This window comes from Excalfactoria chinensis, chromosome 4, assembly GCF_039878825.1.
Source record: "Excalfactoria chinensis isolate bCotChi1 chromosome 4, bCotChi1.hap2, whole genome shotgun sequence".
In the NCBI taxonomy this organism is placed as follows: domain Eukaryota; kingdom Metazoa; phylum Chordata; class Aves; order Galliformes; family Phasianidae; genus Excalfactoria; species Excalfactoria chinensis.
In genome coordinates, this window is record NC_092828.1 from 79,251,705 (window position 1) to 79,273,169 (window position 21,465).

General features: G+C 41.2%; 1 protein-coding gene across 4 annotated transcripts in view; it reads left to right on the forward strand.

The window, feature by feature from the left end:
- The first annotated feature begins 16,855 nt into the window (after positions 1-16,855).
- The window catches only part of PCDH11X (protocadherin 11 X-linked), a 670,304-nt gene continuing 665,694 nt past the window's right edge, over positions 16,856-21,465 (forward strand). For 3 of the 4 annotated variants that reach the window (XM_072334234.1, XM_072334232.1, XM_072334235.1), the window contains exon 1: positions 16,856-17,395. The gene's annotated coding sequence lies outside the window, so the exon portion shown is untranslated. Of the gene's footprint in view, positions 17,396-20,928; positions 21,036-21,465 lie in introns of all 4 variants that reach the window. The other variant, XM_072334233.1, reaches the window with a different exon arrangement.

Below are 21,465 nucleotides of genomic sequence, written 5' to 3' on the forward strand. Positions count from 1 at the left end.
ATGAACTGTTAGTTTGGTTTGTGTGGTGTTCTGTTGTTGTTTGTTTCATTGGTTTGTTTTGTTTTCTTTTTCTAGAAACATCAGCATAGCAGGACACTGAAGAGCTTCCTTCTGTTTAAGTGATTGTTTACTGTAGCTCCTGTACCCTGTGGAAAGCCTGCCTAGTGAGTGACCACATTATAAAAGAAACTCACTCTGCTTTCAAATCAGTTAATGCATTATATCTCTCTCATGTAAGGGAGGAAATTAATTCTGTGAAATGCTTTGTACTTCCCAGTGTTTAAATAGTTCAGTAATGCATTTTGGGTTTGGTACAGAGTAGAAGTATGCCCTATTACACGATTTGTTTGCAGATATTTGTCAGTGATGCGTGCAGGCAGCACTTGATAGGGACTGGCTGTATAAATCATGAAAAAAGAATCCTTATTTACTAGTCCAGACTGAGACTTGCAACTCACTAGCAATTACTGGTTTTATTATGGGAAATATTTGGATGCACCACTCTCTGCCAGGCTAGATTTCATTGCCGTTCTCATAGGGCAAAAATATTTTTAATATTTTTAATAAAATATAAAGGGGAAATAATAGTGCAAGGTTTGGTTCAGCAATGACGGCAGGGGGGAAAGAGAAGAAAAGGGTTTGTACTGTAGCAGACTGTTACAAAACATGGTCACTATAAATTTAACACTGGAATGCAGTAAGTTTTCACAGCCTAGAAAGCTAAGACAAGTCACCAAGTAAGGAGATGGGCCTGTATGCCATAATGCAGCAGTGCGTAGAAATGCAGACATGAAGTCTAAACGTGATATAATCAGGTTAGTGTGGCTGAATATCATAGTATCATAGTATCATAGTATCATAGTATCGTGCAAGTTGGAAGGGACCTTAGAGATCATCGAGTCCAACTCCCAGGTTTTGAGCGCCCTGTGTAGCGAAGCGGCACTTCTACCCCCTGCTCCACAGGGGGGATTCGAACCTGGGCCCTTCGGTGCCGCAAGCAGCACTTTATACCACTGCGCCACTGAACTAACCTGTTCAGCATCAAATTGCTTTGATGAAGCTTTAGGGATCACTACACTCTACTGTGCTGATCTGCGTAGTAACCGCATCATATGCCAAACGAAGGTGAAGTAAGTTGGGTCAGGATAATGGCATTGTCCCCTTTAGGGGCAACCATACAGGATGAGAAAGAAAAACAGAGCCTTATCAAAGCTGCAGCTTATTGAGGAAAATGATAGAACAGTTTGAAGAAAAAAATGTAAAATATGAAAAACTAGAAGCTTATGTCCACTGTGTAGGATTCTAACACCATGTGCTTCCTCAAAGTAGGGGTCAGATAAACCAAAGTTCTCATCAACAGCATTCAACCACTTTGGTACCCTTACTTACGGGGGGTTTCTTTTAGAAGTGTACTTGAGAGGATTACCAAAGAAAAATAAAATCAGTAACAAAACTTTATTATTTATGCCCAGATTAAGTTTTATATTTGTAATAGTTTAATAACAAAAATACTAATCCATTAACTCAACTCTGAAGGTGATAAAAGGAAAGGAACTGCATTTTGGTGCAATATCCCAGTTTCACAAGACAAGGCATTCAAAATTCAAAGCTGAATTGTGATAAAGCATCTTCTCACTGCCTAGAAGAAAAACTCAACACAGAAATCATAACTCCAGTCACCAGAATTACATTTATCTTATGTTTTCAAGTAGAACTCGGCTTCCTTGGCACCCCAGTCTTCAAAAAGGGCAAGAAGGATGACCCGGGTAATTATATGCCAGTCAGCCTCACCTCTGTCCCAGGGAAGGTGATGGAACAGCTTGTGCTGGATGCCATCTCCAGACAACTGGGAGAAAAGGAGGTTATCAGGAGTACTCAGCATGGGTTCACCAAGGGGAGGTCGTGCTCGACCAACCTGGTGGCCTTTTATGAAGATGTCACTAGCTGGGTGGACGGGGGGAGTGCGGTAGATGTAATCTACCTTGATTTCAGTAAGGCTTTTGATACGGTCCCCCATGACATCCTTATAACAAAGCTGAGGAAGTATGGGATAGATGAGTGGACGGTGAAGTGGATCAAGAATTGGCTGACTGGCAGAGTGCAGAGGGTTGTCGTTGGCGGTGCGGTGTCTGGCTGGAGGCCTGTGACTAGTGGTGTCCCCCAGGGGTCTGTGCTGGGTCCAGTCTTGTTCAACTTCTTCATCAACGACCTTGATGAGGGGATAGTGGCCACCCTCAGCAAGTTTGCTGATGACACGAAGCTGGGAGGATTGGCTGACACGCCTGAAGGCTGTGCGGCCATTCAGAGAGACCTGGACAGGCTGGAGAGCTGGGCAGTAAGAAACCGGATGAGGTTTAACATAAGCAAGTGTAGAGTCTTGCATCTCGGTAGAAATAATTGCATACACCAGTACAGGTTGGGGGAAGACCTGCTGGAGAGGAGCTCTGCTGAGAGGGACCTGGGCGTCCTGGTGGACGACAGGTTGGCCATGAGCCAGCAGTGTGCCCTTGTAGCCAAAAAGGCCAATGGCATTCTGGGGTGCATTAAAAAGAGCGTAGCCAGCAGGTCAAGGGAGGTGATCCTCCCCCTCTACTCTGCCCTGGTGAGGCCTCATCTGGAATACTGTGTCCAGTTCTGGGCTCCTCAGTACAAAAAAGACAGGGATCTCTTGGAAAGAGTCCAGAAGAGGGCCACAAAGATGGTGAAGGGCCTGGAGCATCTCCCCTATGAGGAGAGACTTAGGGAACTGGGTCTGTTTAGCCTTGAGAAAAGAAGGCTGAGAGGGGACTTGATCCAGGTTTATAAATACCTGAGGTGTGGGAGCTATAGTGGCGAGGCTGGTCTCTTTTCAGTAGTGCGTGGGGACAGGACTAGGGGCAATGGGCTGAAACTCCAGCATAGGAAGTTCCGCACGAATGTGCGCAAGAACTTCTTTACGGTGAGGGTGACGGAGCACTGGAACAGGCTGCCCAGGGAGGTGGTGGAGTCTCCTTCTCTGGAGATATTCAAGACCCGCCTGGACGCCTACCTGTGCAACGTGGTGTAGGGAGCCTGCTTTGGCAGGGGGGTTGGACTCGATGATCTCTAGAGGTCCCTTCCAACCCCTATAATTCTGTGATTCTGTGATTCTGTGATTCTGTGATTCTGTGATTCCTATAACGCTATTGCTGTTAGAGAAATGAGAGAGAAAAACATTTTGGTAGCAGACAGAATTTAAATTAAATTAATGGTAGGAGAACATATTCTAAACTCCACACAAAAGCAACTACTCCACCTCACCAGCAGCTGGGTGAGAACAGAATCTGGTCTCCTGTTTCCTGTTGGTATGCTCTAGCATCAGAGATGCTTACAGCAAGCCAGGAGAGCCCCATCCCTCCTTTCTTGTGTATAGCATCTCACTTCTCAAACTGTATTTCTGGAAATATAGAAGGTAAGAACTCCTGTTGATTCTCAGACCTTCAGAGGGGCAGAAATTCAAAATACAGCATTAGGTATTGCATTTCTTCATTTATAGAATCATAGAATCCTTGTAGCTCAAAGGGACCTCTGAGGGCCCTCTAGTCCAACTCCCCTGCAATGAACAGTAACGCCACAGTTAGTTCAGATAATGAAGGGACTGATCCGGCCTCACTCTGAAAGTCTACAGGGATGGGGCATCAACCACATCCGCAGGTAAACTGTTCCAGTGCCTCAGCACTCTCACTGTAAAAGACTTTTTCCTTATATACAACCTAAATATACCCTCTTAGAGCTTGAAGCCATTTCCACTTCTTCTGTCACCACAGACTCTGCTAAAAAGTCTGTCACCTTCTATCCTGTATCTCCACTTTATATACTGAAAGCCTGTTTTCAGCCCACCTCACAGTCTTCTCTTCTCTAGGCTGAAAAGCCCCAGCTCTTTCAGCCTGTCCTCATAGGGAGGATACTCCATCCCTTGGGTCACTTTTGTGCCTCAGTAGTGTGAAGTAGAGGGGCAAACTTCAGCATTTAATTTTTGTTGATCTCATTCTGCAAGTATAACTCCTACCACAAAATTATGTAAGAAGCCTAGGCTTAACTTTGTCCTTTACTTACTTTTTCTTTTTTATTTTTTTGTCTTATTAGAGATAAAATTAGGTAATACTTTTTAGTGTTCTGTGCTATCCTAACAATACAAATCTGCTTGAAATTTGCTCACTGTTAAGCCAGATGTAGGTCTGTTTGAAGCAGTTGAGCAACTTAGAGCAGCCAGAGCTGGTAGGGCTGATCTGAAGACTGTTTATTTCTGGGACATAACTGTTTTTCCATATCCATTTAATACGTATGAATATATTAAAATGAATTATGATATTACATTTTTATTTTTAAATAATTAAGATTCAGAAAAATATCTGTAAAAACATGCTGTTTTTGTGACTATCTCTTCCATGTTTTACCATTGTAAGAGGTTAAAATGGATGGGAACACTTGAAGCAGACTAATTCTGGCTGACTTTGTTTTGTCACCGCTACATGCATATGTGCCAGTGGTTAGTGATTCATTTCTGAGGAAATGACTGGCAAATACCAGTCTAAATTTTTACAGGAAGTAGTGGATGGACAGGAGGATAGTGATTTCTCATGTATTACAGAGTTATAGAAGCAAGTTAATGTTAGGGTTCTTTGAGTGCTGGAAAATACTGTGATAGAAATAGGGAAGTATTTGTTTTGCTCTTACTCACAGGCAAACACTGAAAGCATTTCAGAAACCTACTAAAATAACTGTAGAGGAAACTTAACACTAGTCTGAAAAACACTCAGCTTCACTTTCATTTCGTATTAGTCATTGTGAGAACTGTCTTCTGAGATACTGAAGGTAATATCACGGTTGCCTACGTTACACTTAAAACCCTCAGGGTTGCACTACACTTATCTGTGCAAAACCTGCAATCAAATATGAAAAATAAATATTAAGGAGCATTTTGGAGTCCCTGAGGCCTTGTTTGACTGGCTTATGCTGTCGACTTTAGTTTATATCATGTTTTAAATTTGGCACGTATATCAGCAGCAATGCATATTTTATTTTCAGTTCAGATAAAGCATTTTGTTTAACTATGGATAGAATATGACCTGAATTACATGGCAGTACAGATTACAAGCTGAGATTTTTTTTCTTTCAGAGACCAAAGTGAGATAGTTTTAGTTCAGGTCTAATACAGATCACAGCCTCTGCTCTTCATTTACAACACATTGCAAGGAAATGGATAGAAGCAGAAGTGGAGCAGTACTTCAACTTTGCCTTGTAGTATACTGACCCATGGCTTTGGTCAGCAGGAAATAATATTGTCTAAAGAGATCTACAGTCTATTTCTCAGTTTCACGTAACAAAAGGATGTGGAGCTCATTGGGAATTGTAATACATAACAATATATAGTTATAGATAGACAATGCCATAATGTATATATATATGCTCTGGTTGTAGTCATAAATTTGGCATTTATTGCTGCCGTGCATGTGGTTTTGGCTTAGGACACCACTGTCTACAGCGTAGCTAGGGATGGATGTCCCTGACTTGCATTAAACATGCATGAGGGAGGTTTTACTGAATCAGCTTCTGGTCATACTTTCCTCTCATGCCCAGTAAGCCTGGCACATAACATGCACTGCTGTTGTCAGAGGTGGATAAGATTTAAGCTTGATCTCGTTTAAATTTTGTCAGCATGGCTGTTGATCAGACATTGTTATTCACACATCTATCCTGATTCTAGAGTTATGTGTTTATCTGCTGTTGTACTGATGCCAGGGTATGCCAATAAAAGCACTCTTATACCTGTGTAATTGGATCTACACTAAAGTGATTGAAATAATGATAAAAGCAAAAGCTGGTCTTGTCTGTGGAGGGAATTTTATGAGCAGAAATATATTGCTATAAGCAGGGGTTCAGGCACACCAGTGACTGTAACAGCAATGCATTAAAGTATAGTATGAGCTTATCCATGGCAACTACTACGTTTGTGGTCTAAGCCATTCTAAGTTCAGCATGGGGGTGTGTTACAGCACATATTTTACCAGGCTTTTGCCGTGGGCAGAGGGCAAAGACTTGGTCAGTTACTTAAGGTCAGCTGATGGATTATGTTTGTTAAGCTTCAATAACTTGTGACTAAGTCTGAGTTCTCTCTTTCTGTAGTTAAAGCTATTCAAGTCACTCAGCGGTAATGTTATGAAGAAAGTGCAGCTTTCTCTGAGTTTGCCTTGTCCTGGCTTTACATTTCTTCAAGGTATACAAACAAAACCATCAAAATATAAAGAATGCAAATATCAGAATTTCACAAGGCCGTCGAGTCAGAAGTATTGATCATGATGGCAAAAGCTAAACTTGAATACAGGCATTCTGAATAATTGGATTAATAATTACAAACACCAGCTACCTGGAGTAGCTAGAGGTTTTCCTGTTGAGTTGTATGTATAAAGTCATTAACAGTGAAGGTGGTAAATGAAAATAATGGTAAATATGGACTATTTTCAATTTTTATTATTAATTATAAAATTCAAAACTGAAGAAACTGCATTTTTTGAAGTTATACCAAAAATCCATTGTTGGGCTGGAATCAGAGCTTATCATATGCACTTTTAGGCAACTAGATTATTATTCTTCTCAAATTATAGCCATATTCTATATGCTTTAGGCTGAGACTGTTCAGCCTGGAGAAGAGGTTCAGGGGGATCTTATCACTGTGTACAAATAGCTGGAGGGAGAAGACAAAGAAAGAGGTTGTGGATACTCCACCTTGGGGACCTTCAAACACTGCTTAGTGTTGGTCCCGGTCAGCATGCTCTAAGTGCCCTCCTGGAACAGTGGTTGGATCAGTTGGATGCAGAGATCCCTTCCCACTTCAGTCAAGGTAGTATGGTCAGGTTGCAGTTGATCTTTTCCTTCTATGATTCTATGAAACAGTTCCAAATAACACAGCTACAAATAACGAGAAAAACTTAGCAACACTTAATCCAAATTAAACACAAAAGGTTTCTCTCTAAGAATTGGCCTATATTGGTATTATATGGGATGAAAATTTAAAACTCAGATGTAATCCACTGAACACAAATAGAAGTTGATATCTATTTTTTTGTCCATCAGCTCTTAACACCACTTGCACTACTCTGAACACCACTACACCAGCACTCTGTACACCTGTTTTTATTTTCCATTTAATTTTTAGAGAGATTTTATGAAATTAAGTAAGTACTTAGGCTGAAATAAGTTGCTCGAGTCTGGCAGTGTATACTGATACCGCTGAAATAATAGAGCATAGAAAGCTTTGATTAACATCAGTTTAAAAATAGTACAAATTCAGGAGTTGAGATAAGTCCTTTTTGCACCAGATCAACTGCTAGGGCTTTTATTACTATGATTATGTCTATAAAAAAAAAAAAACATCACAGCCACAAATGCCATTGGGGTAGAGCTAATTACACATATTTTTAAACTGTATACCTATGACACTTAAGAAAATTGCCACCAATACATTTTTTGTCTCATGTTCTTTTCAAACAATGGGCATAAGTAGCTATCTTTTGAAAACAAGCTGTGCTTCAGTGTTATTAAGTACCACAAGTACAAAGTTGTTTGTTTCTTTAAATTACATTTATTATTAGACCACACAAAAGAGTACACTCTAATTTCACTGGATGAGTGCTAATTTAAGATCTTTAGGCTATATCAGTAGCTATTAGTTATAGAATTATAGAATCATTTTAGTTGGAAAAGACCCTTAGAAGCCATCAAGTCCAATTCCTCTGCCAATAACAGGGTGATCTACAGCTATATAAAGTTTCTCAGAATACCATCCAACCTGACCACAAATGTCTCCATGAACAGGACACTCACAGCCTCTCTGGGCAGCCTCTACTGGTGCTTCACTAATCTCATTGTAAAACACTTTTTCCTTATATCCAATTTAAGTTTCTCCTCTTTTAGTTTGAAACCATTTCCCCTTGTCCTCTCACAACAGACTCTGTTAAGTAATCTGTCCCCTTCTTTTTTATAGCTCCCTTTAGATACTGAATGGCCACTATCAGGTCTCCCTGGAGCCTTCTCCAGGCTGAACAGCCCCAGCTCTCTTAGTCCTCATAGGGGAGGTGGTCTATCCCATAGGTCATTTTTGTGGCCCTCTTCTGGATGTGCTCCAATAGGTCCCCATATCTCCTGTACAGAGGACTCCTCATCTGGACACAGCACGCCAGGTGAGGTCACACCAGAGCAGAGCAGAGGGCAGGATCACCTCCTTTGCCCTGCTGACCAAACTTCTGTTGATGCAGCCCAGGATATGGTTGGCTTTCTGGGCTGTGAGGGCACACTGCTGGTTCATATCCAGCTTACCATCAGCCAGTGTTCTAAGTCCTTTTCACAGGGCTGGGCCGGGCTCTCTCCTTTCATATCCTAGCTCATATTGATAGTATGGGGTTGCCAAGACCCAAGTACAAGACCTTGCACCTGATTTGTTGAACCTCATAAGGCTCTCTTGGGCTCACCATTAAAGCTTCTCTAGGTTTCCCTGAATAGCATCCTGTCCCCCAGGAGTGTTGACTGCAGCACAGAGCTTGATGTCATAGCTTTTGTTAAGAAAACTTATGTTAATAATAATAATAATAATAATAATAATAATAATAATAATAATAATAATAATAATAATAATAATAAAATATATACATACATATATCTTTTTGATGATTATCTTATTATAATATCTACAAACTATCACTGTAGATCAGCATATTATTTCATTGCATTTAAAACTTGCTAGGATTAAGGACAAGAACCACGTTCTTTCTCCTAGTTCTTCTCTTAGTTGTGAGAAATTCTGTGAAGCCGCAACTTGGATTTGACTTGGAAACTGTCTAGGGCAGCAAAAATTCAATGTGAATATATATATCCCAATGAGTCTTTTTGTCCTATTGCTACATAAAACTTGAATATAACTAGTTTTGTTCTACTGCACTGAAATCTACACTTTAAACATAAAAGCAAAGGAGGCCCTTGGCTAAACTTAATTAGACAAAGATGCAGAAATCTTGCTAAAAATGACTGTCAAATACACTTTTAACTGATTTCTCTTTATGTTTGGTTTTTCTTTTGCTATTTGCTCTGAAATTCCTGTGAGCATATCCTCTGCACTGCACCTGTGTTAATGCTAAATGAGAAATGTTGATTTAAAGTCTCATGTGGGGCATCTATCTTGCTGGTTTGTTCTGGTTGTTTGTTATGCAAAATCGTGATTTCCTATAGGTGTCTAAACTAGTTTCATTAATAATCAGTAACTAGAGAGTGAAATTAAATTACAGAGATTACAATTATCTGATTGGTTTTTTTTTTTTTTTTCCTGCAAAATATTACCTAAAATCCTTTTCCTATTTTTCAGTTGCAAATCTGAGATCCTGAAGAAGTATTGTTGCCTATGACTCCCTCTAGCGATTCTGCTATGAGAAATGCAACCATTTGCAGATAGCCATACAAAATTACCTCCCATTCTTCATTACGTAAATTATTTACATCTCGTATAATGTTTTGAATAATGACAATCAAATTTTCAACAAATTAAACTGGTTTTGCATTGGGTTAAAATATTCTTCAGTGTACAGTGTTTGGGAAACAGATTTTGCAGCAGTTTCATATGCAAGAAGCCTTTCTTTGTCCTATTAGATGGAAAACTGATAAGCCAATAGAAATACAAGCTTTGATGTTAAAAACGAATAGCACTAGTGCATCCTTTGCTTGATACTGTTAAAGGCACTTGATTTTCAAACAATGCTGAGCATTCTTTGTGGGATGATTGGAAAACTTCCACAAAAAATCACTCTACATTTCTTACTGCATGATACTGTATATCACTTTCTGTATTAATTTGTGACACAGTAAGACAGAATGCCCTGATAATGATCAACACAAAGGCACTTTACTGGGAGTACCTGTAACTTACATTCTCTCTATCACTAAGACTGCAAAGTCTTCGTTCCAGTTCTAATAGTTGCTGATCACTACTACCCATTGGTAGTTTTACAGTATCTCAAAAAGCTTTTACAAGCATGTCTTTAAGTTCCATAAGCATTTTAACAGTGTGAGTTCTAACAGTGTGAGTTCCTATATTACATTTGTTCCATACAAACTGGTATTGAGAAAACTAACATTTCTCCTGGTCATAACTGGATGTCACATTTGAGGTCAGGTTTGGAAACACTGCCAGTCAGTTCTTAACAAACAGGGGCCTGCATTCATTTTGCCACATGTTCTCTCAAAGCATCCAGCAAGAGCAAATGACAGCCTGCTTTCCTCTGCATTCAGGAGGATAACGAATGTAGATATTTGTTCAGCACTTACAAAAGTACTCTACAAACGAGAGGAAGTTACCATCGAAAAACTATTTGCTACATATCATTATAAATAATGATTTTTGTTCCAAATAGGAATTTTCTGCCTGCACATATCTCATGATTTAATTCTTATGGATCTTTCACAGACGTACAGGTGATGCTTTGATGAAAACAAACACCATACGTAAATGTAATTTCAGATTTTGTCTGACAAAACTATTTTTTCAGCAGTTAGATACCGTGTCCATGAGTAATAGCCAAGACATAAATGATAGACTGTAATGTCCTATGATGTCAAACAAAAGCCAGGTGAGAGCGATACATTAATCTACAGTGAATCCTTAGTTTGCTTGTCAATAAGAATCTTCATGTTCTTGTTTTGAAAGGTGTGTTACATAATCCTGTAAAAAACTTAATAAGAAACATCTTGTTATATAAATTGAAGGAAAGGAATCCATATCTCAGTGTCATGCATTTCTGTATAACTCTGTCTTCCAAGACAATCCCAAGCATTTTTCAATTGAACTACCTCACTCACTACTATTATACAGCAATCTTTGGAATGGGAATTATTAAGCACTTCATAGTAGTACATAGCAAGAACTATTTATACAGACTCTCCATCAGTGTGCCTCCCTCAGACTTTTATTTACCATGTCCCACCAATTTTAGTTCCTCTGAAGTTTTCAGTACTGTCATAGTCTAGTAGGTTGTAGGTAGAAGGAAATAATCCTGCAGAAAGTCAGCTATAAACCTGTAGTACTGTAAAGTATGAAGATATACCATAGTCATGTAGATTTCTTCTGTGATTCATTTTCTTTCACCTAGTTTTTCATTTACTTACTGTCCTGAAAAGAAGAATACAGCTTAGTCCCCTACACTTGCTGTTCCATACATGCTAATTTCAGTCAGCAAAATAAAAACAAACAAAAAATACAATGAAATACAATGAAAACATACTCTCAGCTCAATACAGATTCCAGTTTGATTTAGATGAGGTCTCGAGTCTCTGGTATTTATTCTGCTTCAGGGAAAACTTAGATGAAATCTTCGTGACAAATATTATTCTTCAACTGCATGCAAAACTCAGCTGAAACCAGGAAAAAAAGAGAGAAAATATTTAAGACCAGCCGACGTTTGAAGGCCTGTAATGAATATTAAATAATATTTAATTTTATTTATATGTTGAAATGATTAAACAACAAACTGCCGCATGGGGGAAAAAAAAGGAGAAACACCCAGAGTGTGACTTTTCATAATCCTAAATTAAATATCCTGAAGTTATTTGGAAATAAAGTTATTATTTCTTTTTCTTTTATAGGAAATCGCTGGTAATTGCATTAACTCTGAAGGGATTTTATATTTATAACAGCAGGTAATATAATCTCCTCTTAGGACCTTTTGTTTTGAATATTTGAGAAGGTATGTAATCCTTCCAGTGTGCATCATTCTGAAATTTATAGCTTTCCAGTACAAGCTAATTTAAAATAATGAAAAAAATATTGTTTATTCTAGCATTTTACATGTCTAGACTGCTTCTTAAACACAAGCTGTGCTGTAAAGTACAGCAAAAGACACAATATATTTCAGTTTTCCTTGTTTGTTTCTATTTTACAAGACATGAGTCCCCAAACACTCTTAAAAATGTAGAGAACACAGAGTAACACTTGTTAAGTTTATAAAATTAATTTTAATGAACGCTTTGAGCAGTTTTTATTAATAAAATAATTTATTATTCTGAAAGACGTGACAAATATGTACTGTATGAAAGGTATGCAGGAATTCCTAAGCTAGGGACTCAGCCTGATTTTTGTCTCATTTAAGTCAGCTAAAATAGCAGTAGAACTGTTGCTGGCATGGCTCCTGACCAGCTCTTGTGTTATTAAGCAGGGAGCTGGGTTCACAAATCCCTTTGTGTGCACTGTGTTCAGCTTTGAATCTTTCCAGCCTCTTGTCTTGCATTCCCATTGCAAAGCATGCCCTTCCGGTGTGGAAGCATGAACTCTCATAATGTTCAGTATAAAAAATAAGTTGTTTTATACATTATTCATGTCATTTATAAAACATTGTCATTGACAACTAAGATGATTAAGTTTGTGTGTTCTACCTCCTGCTGTTAGGGACTGGACTTCTTAAGTTCCATATTGTAATCATTTTGGCAACAACCCTGCAAGACAGTAATCACCTCTGGTGCCTGGCTCTCACCCAGCGAGGGATGTTTCATGAAATCATAATCCTACTAAAGCCACACAGTCTGAACTTCCTACATGTTGGCTGTAGATGTGTGGTTTCTTCAGCTCTTGGAATGACAGGAATATGCTCTATTGCCATATGGCTGTTGTTCATCTAGATTTCTGGCTGTAGCTGTATATGCTTGGTATTTCTAATTTATACTCTATGCATTTGATAATGGATAGCAATATTTTCAGTGGTGTAAAAACATGATTGCAACAGAATGTTTCATAGCAGTTCTGCTCCAGCTCCTCTGAAGTTAGGTTTTCAACCAGCTCACATTTCAGGTATTTATGAATCTCAGTGGGGGTAAAAAAAGTGAATTGTAAGTTTCTTGGCAAAAAAAGTTTTTCCACTAATATTTTAAAAAAGCTGCCTAACTATTATCAGTTACAGTTCATCACAAAGGAGGGAACTCTAAAAACCCACTTTATTCAATGTTAAATCCAGACAGGGTATCAAATGACATTTATGAAGTATGGTGCAACCTATGTAAGGACTGCTACTAGAGGTAAAACTAATCTAATATCAAAAAGCAGAAGTAAAAAGTGTTCTAGTGCTCAGGGATCCTGAGTGAGATTTATTTTACATTTCCAGTAAATGAGGATGATGGAAAAAGGAGAAAATGGAAACTAGTTTTCAGATACGTGCACAGAGAATAACTTGGGGTTGAGAAAAAATCCTATTAAGAGATGTAGTAAAGTGCAGTTACAATTTGTTTTCTGTGTTCTTCTGCTTCTCTGAAGAGAAACAAAAAGAAACAAAGCAAAGCTATGCAAGGCCTTCAGCAGAAAGACCTCCAACCTTATCTGTCACTCTTGCAAGAGTAGCTCCCTTTTGTTCCCTACGCCAGACTCCACACATACCCCCTCCCCAGTAGTCAAGGGTAGGCTTTGTCTCTTATTTTCTTGTATAGAGACATGAAAGTGAATTACAGTATTTCCTGGAGACCGTCATTTGCTGTGGTCTCCCCATGACTTATCTGAGTGGGCAAAGTACAGCCTCTCAAGCAATATATTTTGCACGACCTTTGCAAAAATGCTGCGAATTCATTGTGTGGCCAGTGTGTTTTTATTAAGAGGTTATTCTATAGCAGCTCTAAAGCCAACAGTTGTTTAATATCTATGAGGCTTTTCTCCTTTTGTTCTGAGAAGTTTACAAAAAGTCAGTGTGAAGAGAAAACATAGAAACAGCAATCCGGGAAAGGCAGGGACAGCTCCCAGAGCTGCAAGGCAGCGCCTGGAGCCAGCCAGCACCGTAGTCACAGGGGCCAGAATTACACAAACCACTCTAAATCAATCACAGCACATACAACATCCTGCCCAACAACTGAAGGGGAAGAATCAGCTGAAGTTTCTTATGGAAATCATATTTGGGAGAGTTTTTCGCTAAAGTGCAAGTCTTACAAAGGAAGCAAGCTTGACCTTCACAGTATGCAAAACTTTGGCTCTGGTCCTAGCTCTTTTCACATGTGAATAGTTCCTGTGGGGCCTCCTCATGTGCTCAGAGTAACAAGCAATTTCAGGATTTAGACCTTGATCTGAATCAAGGGTAGCGGCAATACCTTCTGATACGAGGAAATATTTTCGTCCTTAGTAAAGTGATGTTACATGGACATAGTTAATCCTACCCTGCCTTTGACTCCTCATAAAAATGAGAAACCTGTTTTGGTTTCTGGAAGGATTTTGCCCTTTTTAGAGGTAGCAGTTTGCCTCCCAAATCAGTTACATGAGCCATCAATGCCTTGAGCTATTTTTTTTTTAAGTTACTTTCAAGTGAAATAACCACATTCACTAACTTTGACTGCTGGCCTTGTATTTCAAACATCATTCAAACAGAATTGTGCGATCCATTGCAGCTCATCCTCAAGGAGCACTGTGAGGCACCCACCTACTCCAGCACACTGCCTGCTTCCCTCTGGGAATGGCTGCTGCTCCTGTGGCTGAGTGCTCTGGCTCAGGACAAACCACTGTGTAGGTCAGTATGTCTTCCAGTAATATCCAAACTTCCTTCTGGAAAACACACATTCAACTAACAATTTTTATTTTAACATATCCCTAGGCAAGAGGGTCATGTGACCAGGTATCTCTTGCCTCTTTATAAGTGCAAAACTGTTTTCTGGTAAAGTACGCCTTCATGGACTTGACTGGTTTGGAAATCATTGTAATGACAGCCAAGTGAAACAGGTATTAAAAGGACTGACAACCACTCAATCTGTATGCCATCACTGTGACGTACACAAAACAGAGCTGCACATTGCCTACCCTAACCCTAACCCAGCCCTAACCCTAACCCTAACCCAACCCTAACCCCAATCCTAACCCAACCCTAACCCTAACCCTAACCTTTTGTTGTTCCCGTATGTTTATTTCACACAGTATTGAAGAAAATCAGAAATGTTGGTAAATAAGTGGAAGCAGCTTGTAGGCACTCAGCACTGCACTGCGCTGCAGCTGGGACACTAACTCTTAGCTCTGGGTAATGTTCTGTTCATGCATAATGAGGCACCTCTGCTCACTATATATATGGCACAAAAAAAATGAAGTGACAGCCAATTCATTGCATTCATAGAATTTAGCACCCAATATGGTAAAATACCATGGGTGTTTGGTCAGACTCAGGGAACTGAAATACTACAGAGAAATATAACTGAGAAGAAAAGGAATTACATCTGTTCTGTAGTACTTCAGGGTGGTTAATGGCCATGCAATTGTTCATTCCAGGTCCATATTCAAGGAATCTCATTGATATGTTAACAAGTAAAAATGGATACAATTCACTGAATGACTGGTGATTTCTACACAGCCCTCCTTCTCTCTCTTAGATATGTGTGTATATATATATATATATATATATATTTCCCAGAGAAATTATGCTGTTGAAGCTATAAATGGAGACATTACCTACACGCTGCTCTGGCGAACAAAGTGAATTAAAGCCCTTGTGTACAGTTTCACACTATTTTTGAAGAAGGACATGTAAAATTTTGTGCTCTTAGGGTAAGTGCAATTTCTTTTCTTGTTCATCAAAAAAATAGTTCAAAACCAGTTGCACAGTACAGAGAAAATGCTAAATTAGTTACAAATAATTGCCGTGTTCGTTAAGAAGCACCTACTGTAAACATTGGGCAAAATACTGCAAATACTCCTAGATATTCAAATTATTAAAATAAATGCCTCAAATTAAGTATTAATTAAAATGTATGTTCAAGCTAGCACTCATAAACGGCAGAACTCACCGACACACTCACACGTGGCACTTCCCGCACACAGACCCTACGGCTTTGGAAGTGGCTGTCGGCCCGGCGGTACCCGAGAGCGGGGCGGCGATGCCGGGTCTGCCCCTACCGGGAGCGCTGCGGGGCTCGGGCGGCTCTGAGTTCGCGGGAGGCGATGCGGGGCTTCTGCTCCCCAGTTCCGTCCCTCCAGCTCCTGCTCTCGGGTGGAGGTTGCAGCACGACCGCGCTCCTCTCGCCCCCTCGTTTCTCCCCGAGACCGCGACCCGCGCCCACTCCCCGTGTCCTCAGGCCCCCGGCGCCATCCCGTCGCTGCCCCCTGACCCTCGCGCTCCGCAGCTCCTCGGCCACCGCTCGGCGCCCCCCGCCCGTCTCCGCGGCCGCTCTCGCTGCGCTGTGGGGCTCGGCGACGGCCTCGCTGCTCCCAGGGCTCGGTGTCAGGGAGCCGGGCACACGGCGCAGCAGTCGGGGTCGCCGTCGCGGGTCGACGGCTGGGTGTGCGGGACGGCCGGGCGCGGGGCCGCCTCCGCGGCTACGGCCACTCGCTCAGCAGGCTCAGCAGGCTCTGCAGGGCGCTGCCGCCCGCCGCCCCCCGCTGGCAGCGCTGCGCTCCGCTTCACGGCCCCGTACGGGTCAAGAGGCCGGTCCCGCCCGGCAGCTCCGACCCAAGGGCAGCCCTTCGGCCCCCTCGATCGGCCCGGGGACGGCAGCGGAGCCGGGGGCTGCCCCCTGCCGAGGCAGCAGGGCGACCATGCCGCCGCTTTCGGGGGATTCTCCGAGAGGAGAAGGCAGGGCGGCGCCGAGAGGGGGAACCCCCCTCGGCTGGACTCGGCTATTCGCATCCCCGGCGTCGCTCCTCCTCCTGGCGCTGATGTCAGCCGCGGGGAGGGCCGGCTGGCAGCGGCAGAGCGGGGCGCGGGCGGCCGCGGCAGTGCCGAGCCGGAGCCGCCGCCGCCGCCGCCGCCGCCGCCGCCGGGACAGCGCGGGCTCCGGGGCGACGCCGGCAGCGCAGCTCCGCGCCCCAGGGGCGCCGCAGCGGCCGCGCCGGGCCCGCAGCCCGCCCCGCCGGGAGGAGGCGAAGCGCCCAGTGGCGGTGGCTGCCCTGCGGCGGAACCTGGCTCCGCGCTCCCCCAGCCCACGGCCGGGCGCTGCACTCTGAGCTGCCCAGCGGCACGGAGTTCAAAGTCTCCCCGCGCAGCTTAGGTTAGGCGGCAGGACCTCTGTGGACCGGTGCGGGGCTTCCAGGGCGAGATCGCGTTTCCAGCCTTTTGACAGCTGAAAAAGCAAATGATTCACAATACCCAACAAAAATAAAACAAACTCGGGCTTACCTAAAAGTTAGGAAATCTTTTTTTCGTTTTCTTTTTCTTCCTCCCCCCCCCCCCCCCCTTTTCTTTTACTATTTTGTACCCTGTGTGGAAGTCGCTTATGAATCGTGCTCGGTTCACTGCACGGGAAGAAGCAGCTTGTGTTCTGGATCGAGGATTTGCTGTTGCAAAGCACTCCAACTTGCATGCAGTGGGGCAGCCTTCGCTATTCTAACCACCGTGGTGATATACTGAGGAGCCCGTGCATAGGGATATCTTTTGCGGCCACGGCATCGAAGGTAAGACGGGGACTTGGGGAAAAGAGGGATTTTCGCATCCTTTCATATTAGAGCTCATGTCCAGTATCCCCCTCCAGCAGGGCATCTGCAGTTCGTTCACAGCAGTATTAATAGGATGGAACCAATCGAGTAAAATGTTCTTGTAAAAAGCACATGGAGCTGGCAAGTGATTGCAAATATATATTTATTTTTAGTCTGCTAACATAATGTTTTACGATCTGTGCTCACAGCGAGGACACAGCTAACTTGCATAGCTCAGGAATGAGGAGATCTGTGGGCTCAGCCTCTGATGGGCAGTTTGCACTGGCTGTTACATTGTGTTGAAAGTGTGCCCCCCACAACCTCCCTAGAGCATCCTATCATCCTATTGGATTTGGTGGGGTGTTTTTTTGTGGTATTCTTTTTATTATCATTATTATTTTTATTATTATTTTAGATAGAGTGCCTGCTATTAATGAGAGAGGGAGAGGGATGAAAAAGAAAAACCAACCCCAAATAAAAAAACATATGGAGCATTTTATTGATGTGATCATAATCCTGTAATGGAGATTGCATTAAATGAGGATTGCATCAAAATGCCTAGCTGCTGTGGGGAGATGAGGAAGCAGGAACTATGCTAGATTGTAAATGAAGTTCTTAGATTGAAGGATTTTCTTGAACCGTGGAGGGATATCTGTAAGCTTAAAGTTGCTCTATATGTGGAGTACTGGAATGGGATGAAGCAGAGATCAAGCTGAAATATATTTTAAATTACTCAATCTCCGAATGCAGTTAGAATCGGTTAGAGAAGGATTGCAGTGATGTCCAATGAATACTTGGTTTCAGCTATGGAGACCACAGAAAGGCAAGGAAAGAGAACAGAGAAAGGCAAGGATAAAATATTTCTTACCATTCAAGGAAGGGAAGGATGGCTCATTTATGAGTTTTGCCATAATGGCACAAAGCCTACAGCCTGTTGGTCACACACAGAAACCCTGTAGGCTGTAGAAAGCAGAGGATTTGTCTTGTTTTTTGCAACCTTGGTGTAGTTGCCTTTAAGCGATAGCTCTGAATTCAGTGACAAGAGGCAAAGAGGGACTCATTTGCCCCCCTCGGATATGAAAAACAACTGTAAGCTTGAGAGAGGTAGACTTAACGCGTCTGATCCTGTCTTTTTGAGCTTGAGTTGATAATGCATCTTGAGTAATTGTTGCTGCTTATCTCAGTTGGCAAAGGAGGGGGAAGTTGAGTTAAAGTTTATTGAACCTGAGGACAGTAGTGGATATCAGCTTACCCTTGCTGTCTTTTTTTGCTGAATTTTATTCTGGCAAAGAGAACTTTGTGGCATGAGCCACAACAAGCACTTTCTTTGGTCTTATTGAAAGGAAACCCAAAGAGAGCATAAAGATTAAGTAAATGTTCACTTTTTGCTTGTCAGCGGTGGAAGCAGTGTTGATCTGTCAGACTGCACAGGTCAGAAGAGGTAAGACAGGAGAAAAGTTACTCATTTATTTACAAACTTCTTTGCACACAATGGAAGTTGTTATACAAATAAACAGCATAGGCTGGGAATGACCCATTTCTTAGAACCACCTGCATTATAATTTAAATAAACAGTGGAGACATTTCCCTTAAAGATACTCATTAGTATCTCTGTGTAACTGCAAAAGAGTTGGTTAATTATAAAATTATGCAGATTAAAACAAAACAAAATATCTCAGGTTGTCACAAGTAATTTGTTTTCCCATTTGAGTTGTGTACAAAATCAGAGGTAATAGCTCCGCTGTTGAGTGTTTCTCTTGCTTTATATTTAGCATAAAGTTTAGACCGAAATTATTCATTTAAAATAATCAAAGGAAATGAAGAAAAGCAGCTTAAGTGTATAGAATTCCTCTTAAGTGTTTTATTTTGGCAAAAGGAGACTTCTTTTGATTTGTAAGAGATGAGTTCAGAATATTCATGGCTAAGCTCCAGGGAGCTTAGTGTAGGCTCAGTAGGCAGACGGTTCTTCTAAAGAGATATTTGGAAAAGATGTGTTTAAATTTCAAGCCATGTTCAGTTGAGACTTGATATCCACCTTCCAAAACAACTGTTACTCTGCTGAGGGGAATGGTGCTTAGTCTGGAAAATAAGGCAAGTGTTCCTGCCTCACTTTTTAATGCAAGAAGTAAGCAGTGTTCATTAATTATACTTCTGTATGTACAAACGTTCCAAATTTGACTTGAATTTTTATCAAGTAACAGCTGAGACAAAATTTGTCTTCTGAAAACATGTGAATCCATGCAGATCTGGGGCTGTAATTTTTTTCTGCAGAAGAGCTCTTTATTGCTTCATGGCTGCATTGTTCATCCTTGCAGCATTTCTTTGAGTGCAAGCCTTGCTGTAGTTAAAGGATAATTTATATTCAGTGTAGTACTGTCTGCCCAGTGGAATTGGCTTTATACATCACAGCCTTTGCGAAAAAGGAGATCAAAGATCTGAACCTGTGGTCCTGTATTGCATTTGTAGTCTCCCACTGTAGTGTTTCACACTTTCATAGCTTAGATATGTCAGTCATTCTATTAAAACACCCATTTGTTTAGTAATTTAACGTGTAGTTTTACAGATGGGATCTAAGCTTACCGCATTTGTATGGTAAAAAAAGAAGTTATCCTAAGCGATAAAGTGTAATAACAATTGACATTTGCGAATATAACACTGTAAAGTTGAATTTATAGAAGCCTTAGTAGAAAATAATGCCAGTCTGAGCAATTTAGAGAAGAAAAACAACAACAAAATAATTTCTTTCCAATCTGAAAAACCTTATGGAGCCAGGTGCGTGTTTATACTGGGCTTTAAAGGGGCCTGGGATTATTAAGGAGGCAGTAGAACTCTTCTTAAAGTAGAACAGTACTGTCTTAACACAGGAATTAGTCAGATCTTGATTCACTGGTTCAGTCTGAGGTTGTTTTAGATCCCCTTGGCGTTATTCTAGATATTTCTTTTAAGGGTAGAGTTACAGAAACTGAGCACAACCCCCAGTCTTCTTTCTGAACCCTTTAAGTTATCCTTCCAGAAAGCTAAAAAAAGACCATACTTTTTGTGTCTGACACAGGTGTCAAAAAGAGTTTGGGGATGCAGTGGCTGAAGCACACTTACCAGGTAGCTCACATGAGAACATCAGTGTAGAAATCAGGCCCTTCTGTCACAGGTGCTGAGGGTGGTACTGATGGTCAGTGTACGCTTTGAGACCTTTCTTCTATAGCATCCCCAAGTCTTTTCAACTGCCTGTCTCCATTAGTTGGCCATCTTCCAACTGCTCCAAGGCTTGTAACCTCTTGGTGGGTATTTCAGGTTAGAAGTTACAAACTGGGAATACATGTGCAGTCATTGTTTCAGTTGTTTGTGCTACATGGTGCCTATGATTGGGCACAGGTCTCATATACGACTTGCTGTGTTCCCAAGTACATTGTGAGAGAATAAATGGGTGTCCAGTGCAATGAAAGTTTTGCCCCTTAAATAAAAATTGATAAGGAGGATTAACGGTCTGCTGTCTCAATTGCCTCCTTCTGCAGTGAGATCACTGAGGGAATTTATAGCAGTTGTTCATCTTCAGCGTGGCAAAGGAGCAATGAACGTTTCTTGTCTCTTCTGAAAATTCACGCTCCCTGCATATATAAAGGCAAGTAATATGAAGTGGGAAATTTACTGTGGAAATGGGAATTTGATTATCTCTTAAGATCTGTAGGGAGAGTCCCATTCTCATTATCCAATGGTAAAATAAGGAAAATAGATTTAAAAGGCAGTCTTTTTCAATTACAGGATCTGAATTAGCAGAGTGACTTGCCAGGAAGCATAAAAGCTTCTGTAGCTTTTGCACTTTTAAAAGCTCCATTGTAAGAGGAGTTTGAACTGTCCTTAAAATTATCTTAAAGGTGTCAAATTGTGTCTAATAGTTGAATATGTGGAAAATGTATTCAGAGTATTGCTAATTATTATTCCTGGCACAAGTGAAAGAATTCTTAATTCCCACAAAACCCATGTCCAAATGAAGACAAGAAATAGTATTTTCCACAATTATGCAGTAAGATTTTGTATTTGAATGGGAAGAA